The sequence below is a fragment of the Equus przewalskii genome, chromosome 5 (genome assembly GCF_037783145.1).
Source record: "Equus przewalskii isolate Varuska chromosome 5, EquPr2, whole genome shotgun sequence".
Lineage (NCBI taxonomy): Eukaryota > Metazoa > Chordata > Mammalia > Perissodactyla > Equidae > Equus > Equus przewalskii.
In genome coordinates, this window is record NC_091835.1 from 55,278,066 (window position 1) to 55,304,184 (window position 26,119).

Here is a 26,119-nt window from a genome sequence, read left to right on the forward strand (position 1 = left end):
AGTCTTTCATAGCATAGGAATGCAACTAGCAGTGACTAACGTCTTGTGGTTCTTTCTAGGATAATAAAATGTAATGTCTATGGAGTTTGGCCTTAAAATTATTTCAGCTATTTCAGGAACACAGTCTTGGAAAATTTATTGACGCTCTGGCAAAAGAAGGATCATTCTCCAAATCAGTCATTCAGTCTTCAGAAGGTAAGGAATCCTGATTTCGTGAAATAAAGACGGCACCACAGGTCTGAAAGGAATCCAAGTCTGAACAAGAGGAAGAGACGGAGGACAATGTTTGTAGGTTAGGATTTGGAAAAGACATGGGATGGAAATTTTGTAATTGAAAGATCTTCATTTGTGGGGTGGAGGTGAGGCAGGCAGCGTTCCGTTTCATTTTGAATTCTTGGAGCGGTCTAAAATGTCTCCCCCTTAGCTTGGCTTTTTCCAGGGTTCTACTTGGGGGCTCACACACAGTCTCAGGAGCACTGATAATGGCAGAAGGGGAAAATTAGCAGCCCTACACCTCTGAAATTACTGGTGGAAATTCTCCTTTGCTTCAGTTATGTCTAGCATCCCTTTAATTCAAGAACAATTTTGGACTTTGGTAGAATCTTTAGAAATTATTTTATTCCTAGCCTAGGATTGTTTCTGCTTCTGAAGATCGTGGACTTCCTAGGTTCTATGGGTGACAAATAACTGCATCAAGACATAATAGAAAGAAATCTGTTTAAAAAAATGCAAAGCCTAAGTGACCTGAAAATTTTAAAGTATCAAGATGGAAGTGCTCCTAAGGGTAAGAAAATTGGGAATTACCATTTATTTGTATTAAATTTTTTAAAAGTTAATTTTCTCTCTGTGATATTTTGTTCATAACGATTTGATCTGGCTGGTTTCCATTTAGCGTATTGGCAACATCTTTAGACATCAGCAGAACTCAGGAATAACATGTCTTTGTGCTACCCTCAGAACCATTGAACCACCAATGGTTCTGTGACCAATAGTCACATATCATCTTTCCACAGAGTGGCTCTTCCATTTAGTGTGGATCTGTTTTGAGTTAATTTTCCATGAAGGACAGGAAACATTACCTATGAGTCTTCTTGCCTGGAGCAAATGACCTACCAGGAAGAAAAATGACATGTTATTAATATTACATAGAAATATTTCAGTTTTATTAAGTCATTTACTCTCTTGGCAAAGAAAAAGAGTCCAGTTCAACTACTGGCTATCACCAGATGGAAGAGTTGCTACAATATCACCAAGAAACATCGCTTAGAACAAGTAACCAAGATGACCAACTTAGCTCTCTGAGAAAGGTATCTAAATAAATTACTGGCCATCATGTATTTTAGTGCCAAAAGTTCAGAATTCTTTTTTTCTGTCTATTCTAGAGAATACTGTCCTTCTTCATTTATTACTTTCAATGATATCTCTAAAATACAACAACAGCAACAACTCAAACACAAAATATCGTAAGCGAGGTGTTCATTAAAAAATTATACACATACCATTTGATGATGGAGCTGAAGGGGATTTAGGAGATTTTCAATTTGTTCAGGCTAGTGATTTTTCAAGGCACAGTATTATTCCTTTTATTCTACAAATAGAGTAAAAATTAAACAAATAGAATAAAAATGAAGTGCTTGTAATGTGAAAGTTGTCATGGTAGGTACTGCAGAGATGGCCGATTGTCACTCTCTGAGTAAAGGTCGTTATGATTTAATAGGGCTGTGACACAATAGCTGCCATAGCAGGTAGCATATGAGTAGTGCCACAAAAGGAAACTCCAGCTGAGATACTCTAAGGGGGATGAACAGACAAGGAAGTATTTGAAAGTGCCACTGACCAATGAGCAAGATTTCAGTGGACAACGAGGGCATCCTGGGTGGGACATACTCTGAGTGATCATGTAGAAGCCGGAAAATGCACAGCATATTTTGAGACTAGTAAGGAAAGTCACTTTGGTTTCTAGGGGAGAGTAACAGGTAATAAGCTAGGGACATGTATTGGTTGGTATCTACTCGCTTGAAAAAGGAAGCAAAGAATCCAATTCAGCTACTGGCTAGGAATAGATAATGTACAAACCATTACGATGAATTACACATAATAATTAGTTCTGGACAAAATTGGCAAAGGGATGAAATTTGTCTTTAGTTCCCACATTTCATCCCCTTTGGTGCCTTAATGCTTTTCTGAATCCTTTTTAAAATCTACTGGGAGCTCCTTACTTGAAGGGAAATTGCAAAATTCTGGTTAACATCTTCAACTGTCACATCCAAGATGCTCTCTCTCTCTCTACATATATATATTTATATACGTATATATATTTTGTGAGGAAGATTGGCCTTGAGCTAACATCTCTTGCCGATCTTCCTCTACTTTATGTGGGATGCCACTACAGTGTGGCTTGACAAGTGGTGCTAAGTCCATGCCTGGGATCTGAACATTCAAACCTGGGGCCACTGAAGCAGAGCATGTGAACTTAACCACTACACCACAGGGCCACCTTGAAGATGCTCTAATTAAAATAAATTTAATTAGAATAAAAGTCTTATTAAGGATGAAACAGAAAATTCAAGTATGAATAAGTGGATGAAGAAGAATTAGGGAGGGTACTAATTAGCTTCCCAGATTCCTAAAATCAGTTACTACATGTAGGGTTAAGGTTAGCTCTAACTATTCCATGGAAACTTAACCTTTCAGGTAGAATTTATTTTTCTCCCACAGCTATGTAATTCCACCCAGGAATAAATTTCTAACTGTGCAGAAGATGAAAAACCCCATTAAAGAAGAAGTTCTCAAGTACCTGATAAGGGAGACGAGAGCATTTACAGCTGGTTGGTTAGCCCACATCCACCATGAACTAACCTTTTCCCTTCCATAGAAGCTGGAGGACGTAAACTGACTTATCCAGTCTCCCTTCCAGCTACAGATGGTCATGTCACATCCTTCTGGCCAAAGAGACTAAAGCAGAAGTCTGCTGGGGGACATATGGGAAACTCTTGCTTCCCTAGAAAAGGGGACACACATACTTGGGAATGCAACTTTACGACTTGAACGTGAGCTTGATGCCTGGAGTACTGTGAAAATGAAGATAAGGTCAAGAGAACTTCAGAAATGTCAGCTCTGATACCTTTGAGCTGCTGAACCAACACAAGCTGTGACATATTTCTTGTTATGTGAGAAAATAAACTCTTTTTACTTAAGCCATTGGTAGTTGGGTTTTCTGTTACTTGCAGCTGAAAGTTCTCCTAACAATAAAAGGCTGACATCAAAATCAATTGAGAATTTTTCTTTAAGTTATTTATCTCAGGATTGGGATCAGGAGGGAGTGGGAGTGAGGCACATTACACAAAACCATGGAGATGCAATTCCAACGCTGCAGCTCCCTCCCTTAACCCCCTTCTCTACCTCTGGATTAATTTTAGGCACGCAGAGAAGGAGTTTCTCAGTTTTTACCAAAATATTTAGTAACCAAAGCTTCTAAGTTGTCCAGACCAGCTCAGAAATATCCACTTCACTGTGAGGCACATTTATGAACATCATTCACAAGCAAAATTGGGAGACAGACAAACAAGCATTGAGCACCTCCTGGGTACAGATAGTTTGCTATTAATTTTACATATATTATCTTATAAGTTTCATACAACCTTGAGAGATAAGTTTTTACCTTCACCAGACTCTCTTTCTCCTCTTCTGTTAAAGAATCTGAGTCAAGAGGTTAAGTGATGCGGTCTGAGTTCTCTAGGAAGAGACAGAACCAAGATTCAAAATCAGATACGCTTATGTTCTTTTCATTACCTTAATGTCTCGTTCATAATTTTAAATCTTGATGCTTTATTCCTTTATACTCAAAGTAGTCAGAAATTTAAAACTATATAAATCATAAGATCTTTACAAAAGAAAAATGAAGATGGAATGTCATGTTAACTCATCTCCCAGACCACAGTTCTTCCTGCTCCAAGTTTGTTACACAAAATCAATATTCTAGTAGCTTAATGTTTCAATACAATTGGTATTGCCAGTCAGTTTCTGATATTTCAGGTCACAAATAGTTCATTAATCAATTCAATAAAAATTTGGGGAGCATGGTGTGGAAATCTGTCTTTGACTGTGAAATTTCTGATTCATAGAACTTACTTTAAAGTTTCATTTTGAAACGGGAAACAGAACCAGAGAGTTTGGGTGAATAGCTACAGATCCAATAGTTATTTCATGATACAACTAGGTTATAACAGGATTCCTGACATCTAGAGTGATATTGTTTTCCTTATGCTATAATTCTGGATCTTCTACTGGCTGGCTATGTACCTTTGGCAAGCAACTCAACCTCTTAAACTTCTTTTTGTTCCCTCTGTCAAAGGGGATAATATAATAACATCTTTTTGTGGTATATAGTTGTAATACTTGTCAGAACTATTTCTTTTCCCCCTCCAAAAAAACCCTGATTTTGATTGGATAGCCATGCCCTTCCACACAGCTTTAGTAGCAGCCCCACTCTCAGGAGCACATCCTTCATCGTCTAAATCAAGCTTAGGAAACCATCCCATTGTCAGTAGTTGGTATAGGTAAAGGCATAGGATCCAGTTCTGACCATTGATACTTGAGAGGACATCTGCTGAAGGGATAAATCTGCTAGCTAAATCTTAGTACAACTCAAAAAGATATTGCCAAAAAGGGAGGGGCGAGTGGGATTTACAGGCCAATATACCTCATTAACATAGACATACAATTCTTTAACGAAATATTTCTTGAGCAAATCCAGCAATATATAAAAGACATAATACATCATGTCCTAGTGGAGTTTATCCAAGGAATGCAAGATTGGTTGAATCTTGATAATCAATCAGTGGAATTCACCATATTAACAAAATAACGAAATAAAAAACATATTATCATTTCAGTATTTGCAAAAAAAATTACTTAATGAATTCAGCAACTACTCATGATAAAAACTCTCAGCAAATAAGTAACAAAATGAAACTCCTCAATCTAATTACGGGGTAACTATAAAAACTGTACAACTAACATTATACATAATAGTAAAATTAACTTTTCCCCCCTAAGATCAGGATGTCCACTCTCATCACTACTCATTGAATGTTTATTGCACTGTGACTCTAAAATTGTAGTAAGAGAAGAAAAAGAGATAGCAGGCATAGAGATTGGGAAGCAAGAAGCAAAACTGATGCTATTTTCAGATGACATCATTGAGTATACAGAAAGTCCTAAGGAATCTACCAAAAATTTCTACAACTAATTAGTGAATTTAGAAAGGTCATAGAATACAAGGTTAAAATATTAATATTAATTTTATTTTTATATACCAATAAAAAATAATTGGAAATGAAATTAACATAGCACTTATCAAGTAACATAAAGCATTTACAAATAAATTTAACAAATGATGTGCAGAATGTTATCACTAAAAAGAATAATATTGCTGAGAGTATAAAGAAGACCCAAATAAATGGAGAGACAGGCCATGTTCATAGGTTAGAATATTCAATATTACAAAGATATTAATTCTCTTCAAATTAGTCTATAGATTCAACACAATCCCAGCCATTATTTCCAACAAGGTTTTTTGGAGAACCTTAGAAGCTGACCTAAAACATGTATGGAACTACAAAGACCTAGAATATTCAAAGCAAGCCTGAAAAAACAAGAACAAAGTTGTAGGACTTCCATTATCTGATTTCAAGATTTACTACCAAAGTGCAATAATAAAAACAGTATGGTATTGCCAAACTATAGAGAAACAGATCAATGGTAGAATGCTCAAAATAAACCAACACTTATGTAAACGTTAGATTTTTCCACAAAGGTGTCAAAGCAATCCAATGGGAAAAAGAATGGTTTTTTAACAAATAGTGCTAGAACAACCAAATATTTATGTTGAGGAGAAAAATCTTGACTGCTTTCTTGTACTACATCCAAAAATTAGAGTTTAAAAGGAAAACATAGGAGAACACATTCATTACTTTGGTGTAAGCAATGTACTTTCTGAGAAAGAACACAGAAAGCAGTAACCCAATAATGTAAGACGGAGAATTTAGATTTTACCAAAATGTAAAACTTGTGTGAAACAAAAGATGCCATTACAAAAATGAGTAGGCTAGCCTAGAAAAAGTACTCACAAGGCTGGTGTTGAGAACATATAAAGAAACAATACAGCTTTATAATAAAAGGTCAAATAGCCCAAAATAAAAATGGACAAAAAATTTGAATACTTTACAAAATAATGTACATGAATGAACAATAAGCACATTTAAAAAGCACTTGACATTAGTAACCAAGGAAGAAATGTAAATTAAAGTCACAACGAGATAGAGCTACCAGAAAAGCTAAAAATATCAAGTGTTGATGAAGATGTGGAACAAGTGTAATTTTCTTACATTCTTACATTGTTGTATAATTACTTTGGGGAAAAAAAGAGATCTGGAAGTTTATTATAGAACTAAAGAGACAGCTACCTGTGGCCCCACGATTCTACTTTTATGTATTATCAGAGATATGAAAGACTAATCTATAAAAAGACTTGTCTAAGAAGGTTCATAGTTGCTCTATTCATGCTAGCCAGAAATTGAGAATAGTTCAGATGTCCATCAATAGAAGAATAAATTAATAAAATGTGATTTAGTTATACAATAGAATGCTATTCAAAAATAGAAAAGAAATGAACTATTGATATATACAACACAGATGAATCTCAAAAACGTGGCAGTGAATAAGAGAAAGCTTACACAAGAATGTATATTGTATGATTCCATTCTTATGAAATCCTAGAACAGTCAAAACTAATCTATTGTGGAAAAAAATCAGAACAGTGGATAGGGAACAATTCTGTCCATGGAACAGAGATAGAAATTAACTTGTAGGAGACATGACAAGTTCCTGGGGTAAGAGTAATATTCTATATCTTGATAAATGTTTGAGTTACATAAACATATTTATTTTCAAAACAGGAAAAGTTCACTTAAAATTTGCGAATTTTGTTGTTTATAAATTACGTCACGAGAGAAGAAACAAATTTTGAACTTAGTTAAAAATAAGCATGCTGAAGTATTTAGAGAGATGTATAGTGTTGTCTGCTATTCACTTTGAAGTGCATCAAAAAACAAGATGAATTGATGGATGAAGAGTAGAATGGATAGATGAATGAATATGCAGTAAAGATAATATAACGCTGTTTGTAGGATCTACGTAGTGGGCAGCAACATCCCATGTGTCTAAACTGAATATAAACCACCATCAGAAAAGTTAGATTAACTTATCACCAAAACGTCTCTTTAACGGAAAATCTTTCAGGGCTGTGCAACCCAGAAAGTGCTTGTCATTGCTCACCCTGTCAGAATCTCCATTTGAGCACAGAGCCTTTTGCAGTGGCATCTGATGAGAAAGACATGATGCCTGACCGTGCACTAGTGAGAACATTTCCCCAGGACTATTCTAATAAACAGGCTTCTGGCTCCTTGCTGAATGCCGGCTAAAGACAGAACCATCTGGAAAGCAGAGTATAGAATGATCTCTATTTTTCCAAGAAGCAAAGCAAGGTGGAACATTTCTGAATGAAGCCATGGATGTTATTCATAAATTCTGGGCCACATGAGGTTAGAGGCATATTGATTTCCAGTCTAAGGATGAATTGGCCATCTTTGGCCTTTCAGGAAAATGACCACAGATTAAGGATGATAAAGAACAGATGTCACTATTTGAAGCTTCAATTAGAAAGCCCCAAATAGGCTTAATTGGCAAGACAGCCATAACAACTGTGTCCTGCCACAGATTGACGGAAGGATGACAAATGTTTTAATGTGGTGAAGACAAATCCGAGGTCTAGCTGCTTCCGAACAAACAGTCCGGCCAGTTTGAAAAGGCTTGAAGGAATCAAACTTGCCAATACTTACCAAGTTCCAGGAAGACCTTAGATTTGAGCAATTTCATGTTGGAATTAGGTTTGAGGACAAAAACCTATAAAAAAATGTTTTCTTAGAAGAGTTCCTCAATGAGACTATCCATACCTAGCGGGGCGTAAAGAAAGCATAGACATAGATGTGCCCCTGGCTTGTCTTAAAGGCTTCTGCTCCCCCTTTTACTATCTCTTCCTCCATTTTAGCAGCCTTTCCCTTCCCACTACCCAAAAGCCTCATCTTCTCATAATGTCCCAGATATATATGTGTGTGTGTATATATATATATGTATGTATATTCATATATATATTTGCACTAAATAATAAATGACAAATGACTAATGTTGGACTATTTGCCTTTATAGAAAAATCTACAGGGCTTAAGTCAATGAAATATATCACTAATGATAGAATTTCAGGCATCAGTAACAAGTTGGAAAAATATTGGAGGCAAAAAGCATTCCATACATTTCATTTATTCATAAGATGGGTATTCACTTCCCCTCTTTGAACATCTTTTTGTAAATTATGATGAGAAATACAATGAAATATAAGTCAAATTTCCTTTCCTCCAAGAGTTTACAAATAGGGGAGTTAAGATATGTACGTAAATAACTAAATCTTCAGTCAGTGACTGATATAGATCATGTGATTTTACAAGATCACATATTCCCTAGAAGCTCAGGGCATGGAGAGAGAATTTCTGAGTAAGAGTACATGAGAGGCTTCAGGGAAGCGGTTGAGAATGAGTTGTCTCTGAAGGATTCAACTCGTGAAGCTGGGAATAAGAAACGCAGTGTGTGCGTGGGGAAATGGCCACGAGCAAAGGTGTGGAGGAAAGGCAGGTTTGGAGAATGGGCATCTCTAGTTTCTAGGTGAGTGATCACCTGAGAGCTTGTCGACTTACATTGGGCTTCTGCAGAACAGTCAAGGAAAATGTTATTATTATTCTATTCTCTGAATTGGCAACTCTATCACAAGCTAAGCGGCCCTGTATTGTTCTTCATTCCATTACCTTTCATATACAACTCAAAATCTCTTGGGAGCCATGATCTACTAATTTATATATGCCAAGTCTGAGCTACATTTTAGAAACAGCAAATACACTTGAGGCAAACCAGTCCTTTGAAAACCTAATTTTGTTTTGTTTTGTTTTCCTTCTCTTTGTTGAAGTCAAATAAACTCTGTACATTCCCTCTGAAGTTACCAGGTTCTTTGTTTTATTTCTTTAATAAAGAAAGAAACATTATGCATAACTGCAGCCTCAAAATAATCTCCAGAGATTATCCAGTCAACACTTCTGTTTTCAGGCATTCGTGCCTTTATTTCATTTCATAAACAAAATAAGTAATACTAGTGATAATTAACAGTCTTATAAATGAGTAAAAACTTTGAATAATCTAGTCTCAACATAATAACTAGGAAATTAACTGAGCTCATTATTACAATTATTTAGATAGAAATTTTCTATTTGCATGACAAGCTTTGAGAAGCTTTGTTCTCTAAGCTAATACATGGATATGAGAAATCATTTGTGAGACGATGATTAGCCTTGTTGGTGCTATTTCTAGCTCTGAAGACTTGCATAAATCATCACATACAGGACCTTCATAAAGGGAATTTCATTCAAAATTGAAAGGGCAATGCCTTGTTAGTTTCAGCATATTTCTATCTTACTGACCTGTACTCATGGACACTTTAACCCAGGAAGGGAGAAGATTGTTTAGGAACAAAAACCTTGGGCTTGACGTCAGAGGCTCATTAGCTATTAGACCTTTTGCTATTGTCTTAATTTTTCTGAGCATCAATTTCCTTGAATGCAAAGTAGAGATCCAGGCGCCTACTACATATGTGTGTTGGGAGGGTCGGGTGACAAAGTCTATAAAGCAGCTGCAGAGAACCCACACAGGCGAGCATTCTGGGAGAAACTATTTTCTGAAGTTGATAACACTAAATGTTCATATCTCTGAAGTAGGAACTTACTCAGCCATCTATTTTTAGGGTTGCATGTGTGTTCTAGGTCCCCTTCTACAGTAATTCCCTCAGCCCTCAGCCCTCAGCGCTCAGCCAATGGGAAAATGGCTGATGTATTTGCAACTCATGTCGCTGTAAATACAGTATTAACTCCCACTGGACTGTGAATCACGGTCACACCGCCCGATGGCTGGATAATGCATTTTAGAGAAAAATTTAGAGACATTTTTTCACTTTCTGGAGGAAGAACGAAACAAAACAAAACCTGTGAAAATAACGCTAGTGAAAGGAATCTTCCTCATAATATAATTTCAAGCAATCTTTTCAGAAGACTTACAAATGCACAATGTCATTTACTTCTGCATAGTGATACACATTGCACCACCAAACACTATTAGCTTTATTTTTTCCTCATCCTCATTGACTTAATATTTTTCAACCTATAGTAAACTTCCATAAAATTTAAAATTAGAAGCGCAAGAGTCTAAGTTTCCAAAGACTTCTATCTTCTTCACAAAAAGGTATTTTTTCCAACACAACATGGTAGAAACTCAATCTCAAACTTCCCCTTAACCAATTCGCCAGATTAATCAGAGGTCTCCATTCCCAATACAACACATGTTGACTGATAACAGAGTCTCACCAAACACTCAGTGGGTCTCTCCATTCCTGCACTCACCTGCTGTTTATATATAGCTGTACCAAGCTGCAGTTGTGTTTGTTTCCAAACCTCTTTGTGCCTGTTAAACTTATTATTTCACAATTTAATTAAATATGAAGGCATATGAACCATGATTGAGAAAATAAAGCCATAATTTCTATGAAAGTTGAGTATAGTCAAATTTTGGCCATCCTAATAAGTACTTAGTAGTATGCCGTCGTTTTGCTGTGCAATTACCTAATGACATATGATATTGAACATTTTCTCGTATACTTGCCATCTGCGTATCTTTTTTGGTCAGGCGTCTGTTCAGATCTTTTGCCCATTTTTTTTAATCAAGTTGTTACTGTTTGAGTTTTACCAGTTATTTATATATTTTGGATAACAGTTCTCTTTCAGATACGTCTTTTGCAAATATTTTCTCCCAGTCTGTGACTTGCTTTCTCATTCCCTTGATGCTATTTTCTGCAGAAAAGAAGTTTTGAATTTTAATAAAGTCCAGCTTATTAATTATTTCTTTCCTGGATTGTGCCTTTGGTGTTGTATCTAAAATGTCATCACCATACCCAAGGTCATCTAGATTTTCTCTTATGTTATCATCCAGGAGTTTTATAATTTCATGCTTTATACTTACTCCTATGATTCCTTTGGAGTCATCCTGTGAAGGGTATTAGGTCTGTGTCTAAATTCTTTTATTTTTTTGGTAAAAATTTAGGTTGTACAATGTGATTTTTTTTTAAGGTGAACAACACAATGATTTAGTATACATTGTGAAATGATTGCCATAATAAAGTTAACTAACGTGTCCATCTGCTTACACAGTCACCTTTTTTGTGTGGTAAGAACACCGAAGATCTACTCTCTTAGCAAATTTCAAGTATATAATACAACATTATAAACAACAATTGCCACGCTGTATATCAAATCCCAGAACTTGTTCCTCTTATAACTGAGAGTTTGAACACTTTGACCACCATCTCCCCATTTCTCTCACCCCCAGCCTCTGGCAACCACTGTTCTGCTCTCTAGTTCTACGAGCCCTACTTTGTTAGATTCCGCATGTAAGTGAAATCAAGTTATATTTGTCTTTCTGTGTCTGGCTTATTTCACTTAGCATATGAATTCCAAGTTCATCTATGTCGTTGCAAACGGCAGGATTTCCTTATTTTTTATGGCTAAATAATATTACATTTCATATATATGTATATATATCACATTTTTTTAATCCATGCATTTGTCTACAGACACGTTGTTTCCATATCTTGGCTATTGTGAATAATGTTGCAATGAACATAAGTGTGTAGATATCTCTTCAAGATATTAATTTCATTTCCTTTGGATATACGCTTATATACTCAGAAGAGGGAATGCCAGATCGTATGGTAGTTCTATTTTTAGTTTTTTGAGGAACTTCCATATTGTTTTCCATAGCAGCTATACAAATTCACATTCCCACCAACAATGTGCAAGGGTTCCCTTTTCTCCACACCCTCACCAAAACTTGTCTCTTGTCTTTCTGACAATAGCCATTCTAACAGGTGTGAGGTGATATCTCATTTTGGTTTTAATTTGAATTTCTGATGATTAGTGACGCTGGTTACAGCATCTTTTCCTGTAACTCTTGGCAATTTGTATGTCTTCTTTGGAAAAAGTCTATTCAGGTCCTGTTTTGTCACATCACATGGAGTGAATTCTATGGACATTTCCCTCATCAGAACCCCTATTAAGGCCTGGACCAGGTCTTGTGGTTCTTGTTATGACTACACAACACACCATCGTGCCACCACACACAAGAAACCATCAGGGAACTTTGAGGAAGAAGGTTTATTACTCACAAGTCCTGTGATTTTATTCTCACAGGAGGATACACGGTCTGCCGAAGGGCTACACAGTGAGGTCATGGGCAAAGAGAGACAGAGCAGGGACCTGGGGCTCTGTCTTTATTAGAGACCAAGGATAGGGTATCTAGGGTTTCATAGTTCACTCTTTGTTGGCTGATTTAAAGCATAGGCGAGGCAGTGAGGGGGCAGGAAGGGAGAAGTGGGGTCACTCAAGCAGTCACTTGTCTAGGTTACTCAAGGATTTCTGAAAGAGGAAATATCATGGGTGAGGGCAGTGTAGTTTCTTATCTGGCTGTTTTGCTAGTAGCTGTGTCATCCAGCTGGCATATGTTTATTCAAAATGGATCTTTTGAAACGGATGTCTCAGTAATTAAAAGCTTAATGTCAGGCACTTACACTAAAGGTACTTTGCCCATTATTTAATCAGGTTTTTTGAGTTTTTACCATTGAGTTGTAGGATATATGTTTTGATATATTTTTTATGGTAATACCCTATTAGATATTTTCTAATAATTTTCAGCAAATAATTTTCTCCCCTTCCATAGTTGCCTTTTCATTCTATGTTTACTTTGTTATGCAGAGCTTTTTAGTTTGATGTAGTCCCACTTATTTATTTTTGCTTTTCTTGCCTGTGCTTTTGGTGTCATAGACAAAAAATCATTTCCAAGACCAATGTCAAGCAGGTTTTTCCCTGCATTCTTTTTCCAGGAGTTTTGTTGATTCAGGTCTTATGTTTAAGTTTTTGATCCATTTTGAGTTAATTTTTGTATGTGGTATGAAATGAATCCAATTTCATTTTTTGCATTTGGATATCCAGTTTTCTCAACACTATTTATTGAAGAGATTATTCTTTTCCCATTATGTATTCTTGGTGTCCTTGTCAAAGATTAGTTGGCCACATATGTGTGGGTTTATTTCTGGGCTCTCTGTTCTGTCCCATTGGTTTATGTTTCTGTTATTATGCCAGTATCATATTGTTTTGGTTACTATAGCTTTATAATATAGTTTGATCAGCAAGTGTGATGCCTCCAGCTTTGTGTTCTTTCTCAAGATTGCTTTGACTATCAGGGTCTTTTGTGGTTCCATACGAATTTTAGGAGTTTTTCTTTTTTTTTTTTAAAGATTTGTTTTATTTTTCCTTTTTCTCCCCAAAGACCCCCAGTACATAGCTGTGTATTTTTAGTTGTGGGTGCTTCTAGTTGTGGTATGTGGGATGCCACCTCAGCATGGCTTGATGAGCAGTGCCATGTCCGTGCCCAGGATCCGAACTGGCAAAACCCTGGGCCGCCGAAGTGGAGCACACGAACTTAACCACTCCGCCACAGGGCTGGCCTCCCTAGGAGTTTTCTTTCTATTTCTGTGAAAAGTTTCATTGGAATTTTGACAAGGATTGCATTGAATCTGTAGACCACTTTGGGTATTATGGGACATTTTAACCATATTAAGTCTTCCAATCCATGAACATGGGATATCTTTCCATTTATTTGTATCTTCTTCAATTTCTTTCATCAATACTTATAATTTTCAATGTACAGCTCTTTCACCTCCTTAGTTAAATTTATTCCCAGTATTTTATTCTTTTTGATGCTATTGTAAATGGGATCATTTTCTTAATTTTTTTTGAATAGTTCATTATTAGTTTGTAGAAATGCAACTGATTTTTGTATATTGATTTTGTATCCTGCAACTTTACTGAACTTGTTTATTAGTTCTAACAGTTTTTGGTGGAGTCTTTAGGATTTTCTATATAAAAGATCATGTCATCTACAAACAGAAACAATTTTACTCTTCCTTTCCCAGTTGGATGCCTTTTATTTCTTTCTTTGCCTAACTGCTCTGGCTAGGATTTCCAGTACTGTGTTGAATAGAAGTAGTGAGAGTCAGCACCCTTGTCTTGTTATTGATCTTAGAGGAAAATTTTCAGCTTTTCACCAATGAGTGAGATGTTAGCTGTGGGTTTGTCACATATAGGTTTTATTATGTAAAAGTACATTATTCTGTACCTAATTTTTGAGAGTTTTTATCATGAAAAGATTTTGAACTTTGTCAAATGCTTTTTCTGCACCTATTGAGAAGGTCATAAGGTTTTTGTCCTTTTTCTGTTAAATTCTGTTAATGTGGTTTATCACATTGTTTGACTTGCATATGCTCAGCCAACCTTGCATCCCAGGGACAAACCCCATTTGATAGTGGTGTATGATCCTTTTAATAAGCTTTTGAATTGGGTTCACTAGATTTTTTTTGAGGATATTTTTACCCATGTTCATCGGGGATCTGGTCTGTAATTTTCTTCTCTTGTAGTGTCATTATCTGGCTTTGGCATCAGGGTAATCCTGGCCTTGTAAAATGTGTTTGGAGTATTCCTTCCTCTTCAATTTGTAGAAAAGTTTGAGAAGAATAAGTGTTAATCCTTCTTTAAATGTTTGTTAGAATTCACCCATGAAGCAATTTGATCCTGGGCTTTTCCTGTTAGGAGGTTTTTTATTACTGCTTCAGTCTCCATATTCATTATTGGTCTGTTCTGATTTCCTATTTTTTCCTAATTCAGTCTTGGTAGGTTGTATGTTTCTAGGAACTTACTTGTTTCTTCTAGGTTGCCCAAATAGTTGACATATAAATGTTTATAGTAGTCTCTTATGATCCTTTGTATTTCTGTCGTATCATTTGTAATGTTTCCTCTTTCATTTACAATTTTGAATTTTCTTTTTTTTTCTTAGTCTAGCTAAGTGTTTGTCAATATTGTTATCTTTTCAAGAAACCAACTGCTAGTTTTGTTGATTTTTTCCATCATCTTTCTAGTCTCTGTTTTATTTATTTCTTTTCTAATCTTTATTTCCTTCCTAATGCTAACATTGGGCTCAGGTTTTTTTCTCCTCTTTCTAGTATAAAGTTGGGTTAAGGCGATGTAAAATTAGGTTGCTTATTGAGATCTACCTTTTTTCTTGATGTAGGCATTTATCACCATAAAATTCCATCCAAGAACTGCTTTTGCTGCATCCCATAAATTTTGGTGTGTTGTGTTTCCGTTTTCATTTATCTTCTTGATTTCCCTTTAATTTCTTTTTTGACCTGTTTGTTGTTCAGGCATATGTTGTTTAATTTCCACATATTTGTAAATTTTCCTGTTTTCCTCTTCTAATTGATCTCTAGCTTCATACCATTGTTGTCAGAAGCTACTTCATATGATTTTAATCTTAAATTTATTAAGACTTGTTTTGTGGTCAAACAAATAATCTCCACTGGAGAATATTCTGTATGTACTTGAGAAGAATGTATATTCTGCTACTATTGGATGTAATGTTCTATATATGTCTGTTAGGTCCATTTGGTCCATAGCGTTATTCAACTCTGATGTTTCCTTATTGATTTTCTGTCTGAATGATCTATCCATTGATGAAAGTGGGGCACTGAAGTCCCGTATTATTATTGTATATCTGTTTATTTCTCCCTTCAGTACTGTTAATATTTGCTTTACATATTTAGACATTCCAATGTTTGGTGTGTGTGTATTTACAATTGTTATGTCTTCTTGATGAATTGAACTCTTTATTATTATATAGTGACCTTCTTTGTCTCTTGTGATGATTTTTTACTGAAAGTCTTTTTGTCTGATATAAGCATAGCCACCCCTGCTCTCTGCTGCTTACCATTCCATGGAATATCTTTCTCCACCCCTTCACTTTTAGCTTATGTATGTTCCTAAAGCTAAAGTGAGTCTCTGGTAGGCAAGATATAGTTAAATCTTGTGGTTTTTTAAATCCATTTAGCCACTCTATGTCTTTTGATTAGATCATTTAACCCATCGACATTTAATGTAATTATTGATAAAAATTTACTACTGCCATTTTGTTAGTTGTGTTCTGACTATTTTTTAGTTCCTTTGTTCCTTTCTTCCTCTCTTGTTGTCTGCGTTTGTGATTTGTTGATTTTTTTTATGGTAGTATGCTTTGGTTTCTTTTTCTTTATCTTTTTTTACATCTACTAGAAGTTTCTTCTTTGTGGTTATCATTAGGTTTACATAAAACATCTTATAGTTGCAATAGTCTATTTTAAGCTGATAGCAACTTAGCTTCAATCCCATACAAAAGCTCTACATTTTTATTTCTTCCTCCTCCTCCACATCTTATGTTATAGATGATGCACTTTACATTTTTTATATTGTGCATCCATTAACAAGTTATTTTAGCTATAGCTATTTTAATACTTTTGTCTTTTAACTTTATACAAGAGTTAAAAGTGATTTATAAACCATCATTATGATGTGAGAGTATTCTGAATTTGACTATATATTTAGCTTTACCAGTAAGTTTTATACTTTCTTATGTTTTAATGTTACTTAGTATCCTTTTGTTTCAACTTGAAGGTCTCCCTTTAGCATTTCTTGTTAGGCAGGTCTAGTGGTAACGAACTCCCTCAGCTTTTGTTTGTCTGGAATAGATTTATCTTTTCACCTGTAGATGTCCAGTCCTTTCAGCATCATTTGTTGAACAGATTACCTTTCCTCCATTGTATTGCTTTTGCTCTTTTGTCAAAGATCAGTTGACTGTGTTTATGTGGGCCTATTTCTGGGCTCTCTATTCTGCTTCATTGATCTATATGTCTATTCTTTCATCAGTTCCATACTGTCTTAATTATTGTAGCTTCAGAGTAAGTCTTGAAGTTGGGTAGTGTCTGTTCTCCAATTTTGTTCTTCTCCAATACTGTGTGGACTATTCTGGGTCTTTTGCTTCTCCATAGCTCTTTGGAATCAGTTTCTCAATATCTACAAAATATGTTGGTGGGACTTTGATTGAGATTGCACTGAATCTATAGGTCAACTTTGGAAAAACTGACATCTTGACAATATTGAGTCTTCCTAATCATTAACATGGAATACCACTCATTTATTTTGTTCTTCTTTGATATCTTTCATCACAGTTTTGTAGTTTTTCTCATATAGGTCTTGTCCATATTTTGTCAGATTCATACCTGAGTATTTCATTTTGGAGGATGCTAATGTAAATGGTAATGTGTTTTTAATTTCAAATTCCATTCATTTGTTGCTGGTAAAATAATATTTTAAAAGATTTTGCTATGCCACTTAATAAAACCACTGATATTTGGGCTGTGATACCCAGAAGAGAACAATAGACTGCCTTTGCTTTAGGTGCAAGTGTATCCAGTGAATACTGTCTTACTCTATAGATTTCTTTTCAGAGGCTATGAGTTTTCAAAGCCTTAAAGATGAATTTATAAAATATTTTGACATGAATTATGATGCTTTGCCAATGTTCAGATCATCATGAGTAAATAGTTGTATCTATTAGATGAAAAACTTAGAAATGATTTAAAAGTATTTCCAAATACAATAAAATTGTTTTATACTATAAATATAATGGATCTGAGAAAGACTGAAGTAGATTACAAAGTTTTACAGAATTCAGGGCAAGTCATGTCTTTTACCTATTGCCCCTGCTATGTCATATAAATGTTAGTTTATGTATATATACATTTTTTACACTCCTTACCCTTATCCAAAATAATTTCTGTTAATTATTGTCCTACAAAAAAGCTCATAAACATAAAATTTTATTTTTTAATGTGCAGACTATTCAGTTCCTATGAGTAAGCCAGCTTATTTCTCCTATTGTTCTTTCAATGACAGGAGAACTAGCCAGCAGAGAGTAATAAAATCTTGAAAAAAATATCAAACATCCCTAGTTCAAATGATTCTTTGATTGATTGATTGATGAGGAAGATTGGCCCTGAGCTAACATTTGTTGCCAATTTTCCTCTTTTTGCTTGAGGAAGATTGTCCCTGAGCTAACATCTGTGCCAATCTTCCCCTATTTTGTGTGTGAGACACTGCCACCTCAGCATAGCTTCATGAGTGGTGTGTAGGTCTGTGCCTGGGGTCCAAACCCACGAACTCTGGGTTACTGAAGTGGAGAACACAAACTTAACTACTATTCCAGCTGGCCAGCCCCATCAAATAATTCTTATCAGTGTACCTTCTATCTGACCAAGCAAACTACATTTTAAAAGGAGGAAATTTAAAAACAAAAATTTTAATACAGGTTATATTTATGATGCTGCATGAGATATCGATACTACTTACACATTACAAATGGGGAGTTTTCTACAAACAGGGGGTCAGTTATGAGCGGGTAAGCCAAAAACAAATTGTTTACACATGTACACGAACTGATTTACAACAGCTGATTATTTCACTTGCCGATATGAAAAACTGTCAATGTCCAAAATGATGCACAGAGGCACAGAATTGAGAGCCAGAAAAGACCTTAGAGGTTACATAACCCCATGTGCTTTTTGTATAAATGAGGAAATGGAAGCTAAGCAGTATTTATAGGCTTGCTCAATGTCATATAGTCTGAGGGTATGCTTATTTTTCAAATATCTGAAGATATAATTAAAAGATCATTAAATGAAAAAAAACAGATATAGGATGTTGAGAAAATTGGCACTTCAGTTTATATTATCACATACTGCACAGTTTCACTCCTGTGGGCCTTTGCACATGCTGATTCCTCTAAAATGCCTTCCAAGCCTGATAATCGTCCTTCAAAATCATATTTAGTCAAACACCTGTCTGATTGTTTCCTGGACTCCACCCTCAACACTGTTAGCCGCTACTTTACTACTTCTATACGTGGTACTTGCATTACCTTATACGTCACTTCAGATATGTCCCACTTTTTTTTCCACTCAGTCCCACCTCTTACTCCAGTCACTGCTGTTGTGATTACTTCCCAAGTCATGGACTAGCTTTGTGCAGGTGCAAACTGACAGTGCCTCACTTCATGCCTTTGCTGTGTACTTTTGCTTCTTGTCCTGGGGTTTCTTTGACACAGGCATGAGCCACCTGTCGGTACCCACTCAGTGCTCATGCACATCAACTCATGAAATTTAATACTCATGTGACTATCCTTTGACCAACTGGAGACAAGCAGCAAAGAATACACCCTTACACTTTTGTACCTTGGAAAGCCCATTCTAGATGCATTTCTAAAGTCTCCTCAGATGGACCTGTAGGACTAAGCACCAGTCATTCGTACCATAGCCGAGTTGATAATGCACACTCCACCCTGTATTGCTTCATCCCTTCTAAGTTTTACTCCCCTTATTTTTCACTACTGCTTCCTGTAATCACTTTCTAAATAAACTACCCACATACAAGTCGTTTTCTCAATAGGAAATTTCAGCAACTCAATAGAGACTGGACTAAGATCTCAGATATTTCACGAATAAAGTTTTGCGACACCACGTGCATCCAACTGAAATCTAGCAGAGAGTAAGGAAAATGTGGACAAGTTAATGGAGGAAAAAATTATGATGATAAGCCTTGGCCTAGTAACCAGATACAGAGTCAGGGACTATAGCAATTATGCATATTTCGTGCTGATTGATTATTTTCCTTCCCTTTCCCTGACATCTTATATGATAGTTGTGGTGGTGAAGCTTACAATTAAAGCTCCAGTTGACATTATGTCTGAATGACGTCATTCCATCATTCTGTGGTAGCCGATGGAACTCTGTGTCTCCTTGGTGTTAGAAAAGATAATTTCTTCTTCCAAGAATTGTTATTCTGATTGATGAATAACTTAATGTTTATATAGTCTTATGTAAAATATTCTATACCTTATAGTGTATCTATTATAAGAAAAATACATAATTACCTCCACATCCTCTGCAAAACAGTCTCAAAACAGCAGCACCTTGAACAGGATGCTATTTCTCTAGCTTTTGGTGGTTCCACATTTGTTCTAGGTAACCGCAGTTTACATAAATGATTTCCTTGACTGTTATTATTGATTGAAGAAGAAAGTAATCTACTAATTAACATTGTTAGGGAGCATATTGTTGGACTAGGAGTTTGAGATTGTACTATTTAAACCAAAAGATAACATTATTTTAAAGTGTATTATTGCCCCAGAGACAGCTAAAAGAATAGGCTACGGTTAGCAATGTCATCTATAAAGAGAGATGTTCAGAACTGGGATTCTGAATTCCCGACCATCTCTTCCCCACAATTGCCAGCCCCTCAGCCACCTCCCTGAAGAACACGTACATAGAAGATCCTCCAGGAAGAATCACACCTTGGATTACCAGTTGGTGCTTTCTTCCAAATCTCTATGTAGTCTCATAGTCTAGGATATTAGTCAAGGTTTCCCAAGAAACAGAACCAACAAGATGTGCATATACACAGAGAGAGATTTATTTTAAGAAATTGACCCATGTGCTTAAGGAGGCTGGGAAGTCCAAAATCTTGAGGGTAGGCTATCAGGCTGAAGACTCAGGAGAAGCTGATGCTGTGGTTCAAGTCCAAAGGCCAAAGGCTAAAGGTCACCTGCTGGCAGAATTCCTTCCTGCTCAAGGGATGTCAGTCTTTTGTTCTATTTAGACCTTTACCTGATTGAAGAAGCCCACCCACGTTATGCAGGATAATCTGCTTTACACAGATTTAAATGTTAACCTCTTTTTAAAAAATAAAAATCTTCATATATAAACCCCTGTTGATTCTTTTAGGATAAATGACTAAAGTGGAATTACTAAGTCAAAATGCCTACCCATCTAGATAATCATACCATTTATTTTAACACTTTGCAAATAGTCAATATACAGATATAAAAGTTCCTATTATGGAGGCCAGGCCGGTGGCACAGTGGTTAAGTTCACACATTCTGCTTCGGCGGCCCTGGGTTCGTTGGTTCAGATCCCGAGTGCAGACCTACACACTGCTTGTGAAGCCACACTGTGGCAGGTGTCCCACATATAAAAAAGTAGAGGAAGATGGGCACGCATGTTAGCTCAGGGCCAGTCTTCCTCAGCAAAAAGAGGAGGATTGAAGGCAGATGTTAACTCAGGGCTAATCTTCCTCAAAACAAACAAACAAACAAAAAACCCACAAAACTTCCTATTATGCTTAGAGTGAGAGGAAGAATAAGTCTGTTTGAAGATGGGGCCTCTTTATTTAAAATAAAGTTGGTAAACTCAGACAGGGTTAATAGTAAATAACTATTGTTTACCAAGAGAAAAGTAATCTTCAGAAGTTCAGGAAATGACTTCCTGACCAGATTAAACTTTTTTCTTACTCAAATAAGGTAAAGAAAATCCTGTGCAGCGGAACGCTTTTGTATTCATTTGTTTAAGTTATCTGGAGGCTGGTACTGTTGTCTGAAAAAGGAGAATTAAAGAGGTCACTCACAATGTTCATTATTGACTCAGTAACACACTTCTCCAAGAAGGTGTCTGCATGTTTCCTGTCTGTGGTTGTGTTACGAATCTAAAGAGAAAACTAAAACAACTCAATACATTCTATTACATCTTTGCATTATAACTCAATACTGGAACCTTCTAAAAATTGTCCTGAAATGATTGTTTATAATATTTCTTCTGTGTTTGAAAGTTGCTTTGAATAGAAATATTTCCACCTAAAATCTATTAAAATTTTATCTTGCAGCAAAAAATGAAAAAATAAAATAAATGTTAATCTCATCCAAAAACCTCCTTACAGAAACATCAGAATAATGTTTGACCAAATATCTGGGCACCCTAGCCTGGCCAATTTGACACACAAAATTACCCATCACACCTAGCGCACTGTCCTGGGCTTATAACTACAGTGCAGAGTTAAGCACTGGTAGCACCCAAGGTCTGCTTGGCTTTCCAGTGGCTAGGCAATACAGAGATCCAAAGGATGTTTTCCTGAAAAGATGCTAAGTGTCTGAGAGCAGAGCAGTGAAAGATGATTGAAAGCCTTGTTTGAATCCACTTCTATTTTAACCGTTATTCCTGCCACTATAATCTTCACCTCTATTTCAGTGGACCCATTTTGTGTTCCTTGAAGAATCTGTATCAGAATCCCCATCTTGAGAGGACAGTGGGATGGAGATAGATTGGAGCTCCTCTGAGCTCCTCTGAGAGGCTGCAGTGCACTTGAATCATAGGCACATGTCACAAAGCTTAGAAACAAGAACTTGCAAAGCAGTGGTGGTCTAGCCAGGGTGCTGGTCATAAAGAAGTGCCTAGTCTGTAGATCATTTTAAAACAGTCACAAAACCAAGCAAATGTTGGTCTGCTTTTTATTATCACTATATGCTGGTAATTCCAAACAAGGTCAATGGTATACCTTTGCCCACCAAAAAAGATCTCTCCCATAACCCATCTGTTTGGCCACCACTCTGACCGAGGCTTTTAGGGCATCTGTAAATAGGCTTTAATAGCAGCATCCTTATGTCAACCTCATCTTGAGCAGATGGGAAATTCTCTTCAGTCACAGCATGTCTCACCCATGAATTCCTCCTGGCGGGAGAGGAGGTGCAGCGGGGAAGATTCTAATTCACTTTGCTGAGGCAAACTGAAGCTCCAAAAGAGAAAAGGGCAAGGAGAACAGAATTCACAGTGTGAAGTTAACTTTGTTTCATTTACTGAAACACCTACATGGGCGCATGGGCACATTTAAGCATGAATGTATACATGTAGGATAATTGTAATTTGTATCATGTATGAATCAGTCTCAAAATTAAGTCTTCATTCATGTATCAAAAAATGTAACACCTACCGCGTGCTGGGCACTATTGTATTCCGGAGCCTTGGATCATTACAGTATACATCAAGAGAGGCGTGAAATACAGACACTCCTAGTCCTTTAACTACTGAACCTATTATGTCAAATGCAAACACTCCTATCTAGCAGAGATAGCAATTTCCAGTGATAGAACAGTGTAAACCTATACTGAAGAAGGAAATGTTCTCCTTTAGTGCCTAATAACTACTTAATGATCTTCCCTGGAAATGTCAAGGTCCATTATCTTCCAATGCAGCGTTAGTTCTGTTCTCTTCCACCTGGGGGCTTATCAGGAAAAGAGAGGAACCACCTTATCTTTCAACAGCTGCTTCCTGAGCCCAAGAGAGACTTTGGTTTCACTGTTCTTACAAGGCCTCAGATAATGTTTTCTTTAATCTTCCATAGGGGTGGGGGGTGGGCAGGGGAGGAGGCAGAGAAAACAGTTTCAAGTGAATAAAGACAGTGGTGAACTCTTCCAGTTACACATACACATACATGTGATTCACACTGAAGGAAGAACAGAGGAACAAAGAAGGACTTTTCTGGAATAAGAGGCACATGTCCCAGTCATGGTAATTGAGACTTAACGTTGCAAGGCCGTTTGTCACTTCCAAGTTATTTTTTGATAATTTTATTTGGCAAAATGTTTCCATTATAACATAGAAAATGGAATGTGCCTTAATTCAGCATTTAAGGTTAGTTATTGATTTTTGTTCCCCCAAAGCCAGAGAGACTTTCTCTTAGCTTGATTCAATTGAGACACCAAAAAATATAGTTTTGAATTTCTCCAAAGGAAAAAATAGATGCAAAATAAGAAAATGTTGGGAGCTATTGATACCAATCAGCTCAACCCTGCAAAGGTGGTCTCTGTTGGCAGCTCAGTGCTTCCCTTCCCCAGGACTAAGATACTCTGCAGAAAGGTGCCCTGATGATTAAAAGCGACACTGGTTGGGACACTCAGAAAGGCTTCTCTCCAAATTCTGCCTCATTAAGATCTTTTCAAATTATGAGATAACCTGCATAATTCTGGGCCATGCAGGATGCAAACGTGAGTGCTATGTTATACTCAACAATATATATATTATTTTTGAGGAAGATTAGCCCTGAGCTAACGTCTGCTGCCAATCCTCCTCTTTTTACTGAGGAAGACTAGCCGTGAGCTAGCATCCGTGCCCATCTTCCTCTACTTTGTATGTGGGACGCCTGCCACAGTATGGCTTGCCAAGTGGTGCATAGGTCCTCACCTGGGATCCGAACAGGCAAAGCCCGGGCTGCCAAAGTAGAACATGCAAACTTAACCGCTGAGCCACCAGACCGACCTCTCAGCAATATTTTTACTCTTCCACTCCTTCAGATGCCTTTGAGTGATTTAAATTGCACCCACTGAAACACATGAGAGTTAAATAGCAGAGGAATATACCATCAATGATCATCCAAAGCAAGGTCAAATTCAAACCCACTAAAGAATAAAAGAGGAGAATGAGGAGTGTGTGCCCCGATCTGTCAGGAGTATTCTAATGGGGTATTCTAGAGACACAGTAACAGCCATCCTTATACACAAAAATCAATGATAAATGACCATTTTAATTTAGTGGGCAACCAGAGGTGGCATGATCTGATGTCTTTCCACCATATTAAAAGAGCAAGAATGTCTTCATGCTTATCTATTAAACAAATATTTTGTTGTATATTTGAGACATACCCATATTCAGTAAGAAGTAGAGGACTGCCAGGAAGGAGAAATTCTGTGCACATATTGGTAATACAGCTAAAGGATCCTTCAGTACGTATTTCTTCTGTGGTCCATTTCAAAGAAGACATCATGATGCTTTGTGGCATCAAGATTTCAGGAAAGAGTATAAGCAGTCAGAGAATATAAATCTTCTATGATTCCTGTGATGGTTAATTTTATACGTCAACTTAAGTGTGTCATGAGGTGCCCAGATATTGGGTCATTCTTTATTCTTGATGTGTCTTTAAGAGTGTTTTGCATAAGATTAACATTTAAATTGGTAGATTGAGTAAAGCAGATTGCCATTCCCAGTGTGAGTGGGCCTCATTCAATCAATCGAAGGCCTGAATAGAAGGAAAAGGCTCACCATCCCCTGAGTAAAAGAGAATTCCTCCTGCCTGACTGCCTTTGAACTGGAACTTTGATGTTTCCCCTGCCTTCGCACTTGAACTGAAGCATCAGCTCTTCCTGGGTCTCGAGCTTGCTGGCCTTCAGACTAGAATTACACCATCAGCTCTCCTGGTTCTCAGCCCTTCGGACTAGGACTGAAATTACCCCATAAGCTCTCCCAGGTCTCCGCTTTGCCAACTCACCCTGCAAATCTTGGGACTTGTTAGCCTTGATAATTGTGGGGGTTGTTCCTTATAATAAATAAATGAATACATACATATATAACTAAATAAATAAACAAACACAAGTACACATAAATATATCCCATCGGTTTTGTTTCTCTGTGAACCCTGACTAACACAATACCCAAGGATATTTTTCTCAAGCATGAATTAACTTTCCCCTTCCTACCTTCCTTCCTCCAAACGAGAATATAGATATTTACGGCTATCCCCAAAACATTCACTGAATAGTTGATTGAACTTCTCATAGCTATGTTATCTTCTATTAAATTTCTGTATGCACTTGGGTATATTTCTGGGTTTTCTATTCTATTTCATTAGTCTATCTATTCACATGTCCATACCATTCTCTTTTAAAAAATTGTTTAATTTTTAATTGTAGTACCACTCTCTTCTGTTTATTCAGATTTTATGAATTTTAATATATAGTATCCCCTCCCCCTTTTATTGCTCTTCTTTGCTAACTTTCTACCAGGTATCTTTTTTTTTAAACTTTTTTTTAAATTGAGGTATTATTTATACATAATGAAATGCATAGATCTGAAATGCACAGTTTGATAAATCTTGAGAACTTTATACAACCATGCCCATTTCAACATACAATGTTGTGTTTTGATTTATTTGTTTTATTTTGCTTTGAGAAATGATATCCTTATGTTGTTGAATCTTCCGATCTGAGCAAAAAGTGTGTTTTTCCATGTGATCAAGTCACTTTTTGTGTCATTACGTAGGAGGTCATCAACTGAGCTTCTGCACTGTTTTGAGGTGCAAAACAAGCTTCTATTACGTTAAACCACTAAGAATCAAGA

General features: G+C 36.4%; 1 long non-coding RNA gene across 1 annotated transcript in view; it reads right to left on the reverse strand.

Moving 5' to 3' along the window:
- Window positions 1–793: 793 nt before the first annotated feature.
- LOC139083537 (uncharacterized) overlaps window positions 794–26,119 on the reverse strand; it is a 69,098-nt gene continuing 43,772 nt past the window's right edge. The window contains exons 2-4 of the long non-coding RNA XR_011540344.1: window positions 3,662–3,735; window positions 1,500–1,588; window positions 794–1,109 (exon numbers count right to left, since the gene is read on the reverse strand). This is a non-coding gene — a long non-coding RNA (uncharacterized lncRNA). The remainder of the gene's footprint in view (window positions 1,110–1,499; window positions 1,589–3,661; window positions 3,736–26,119) is intronic.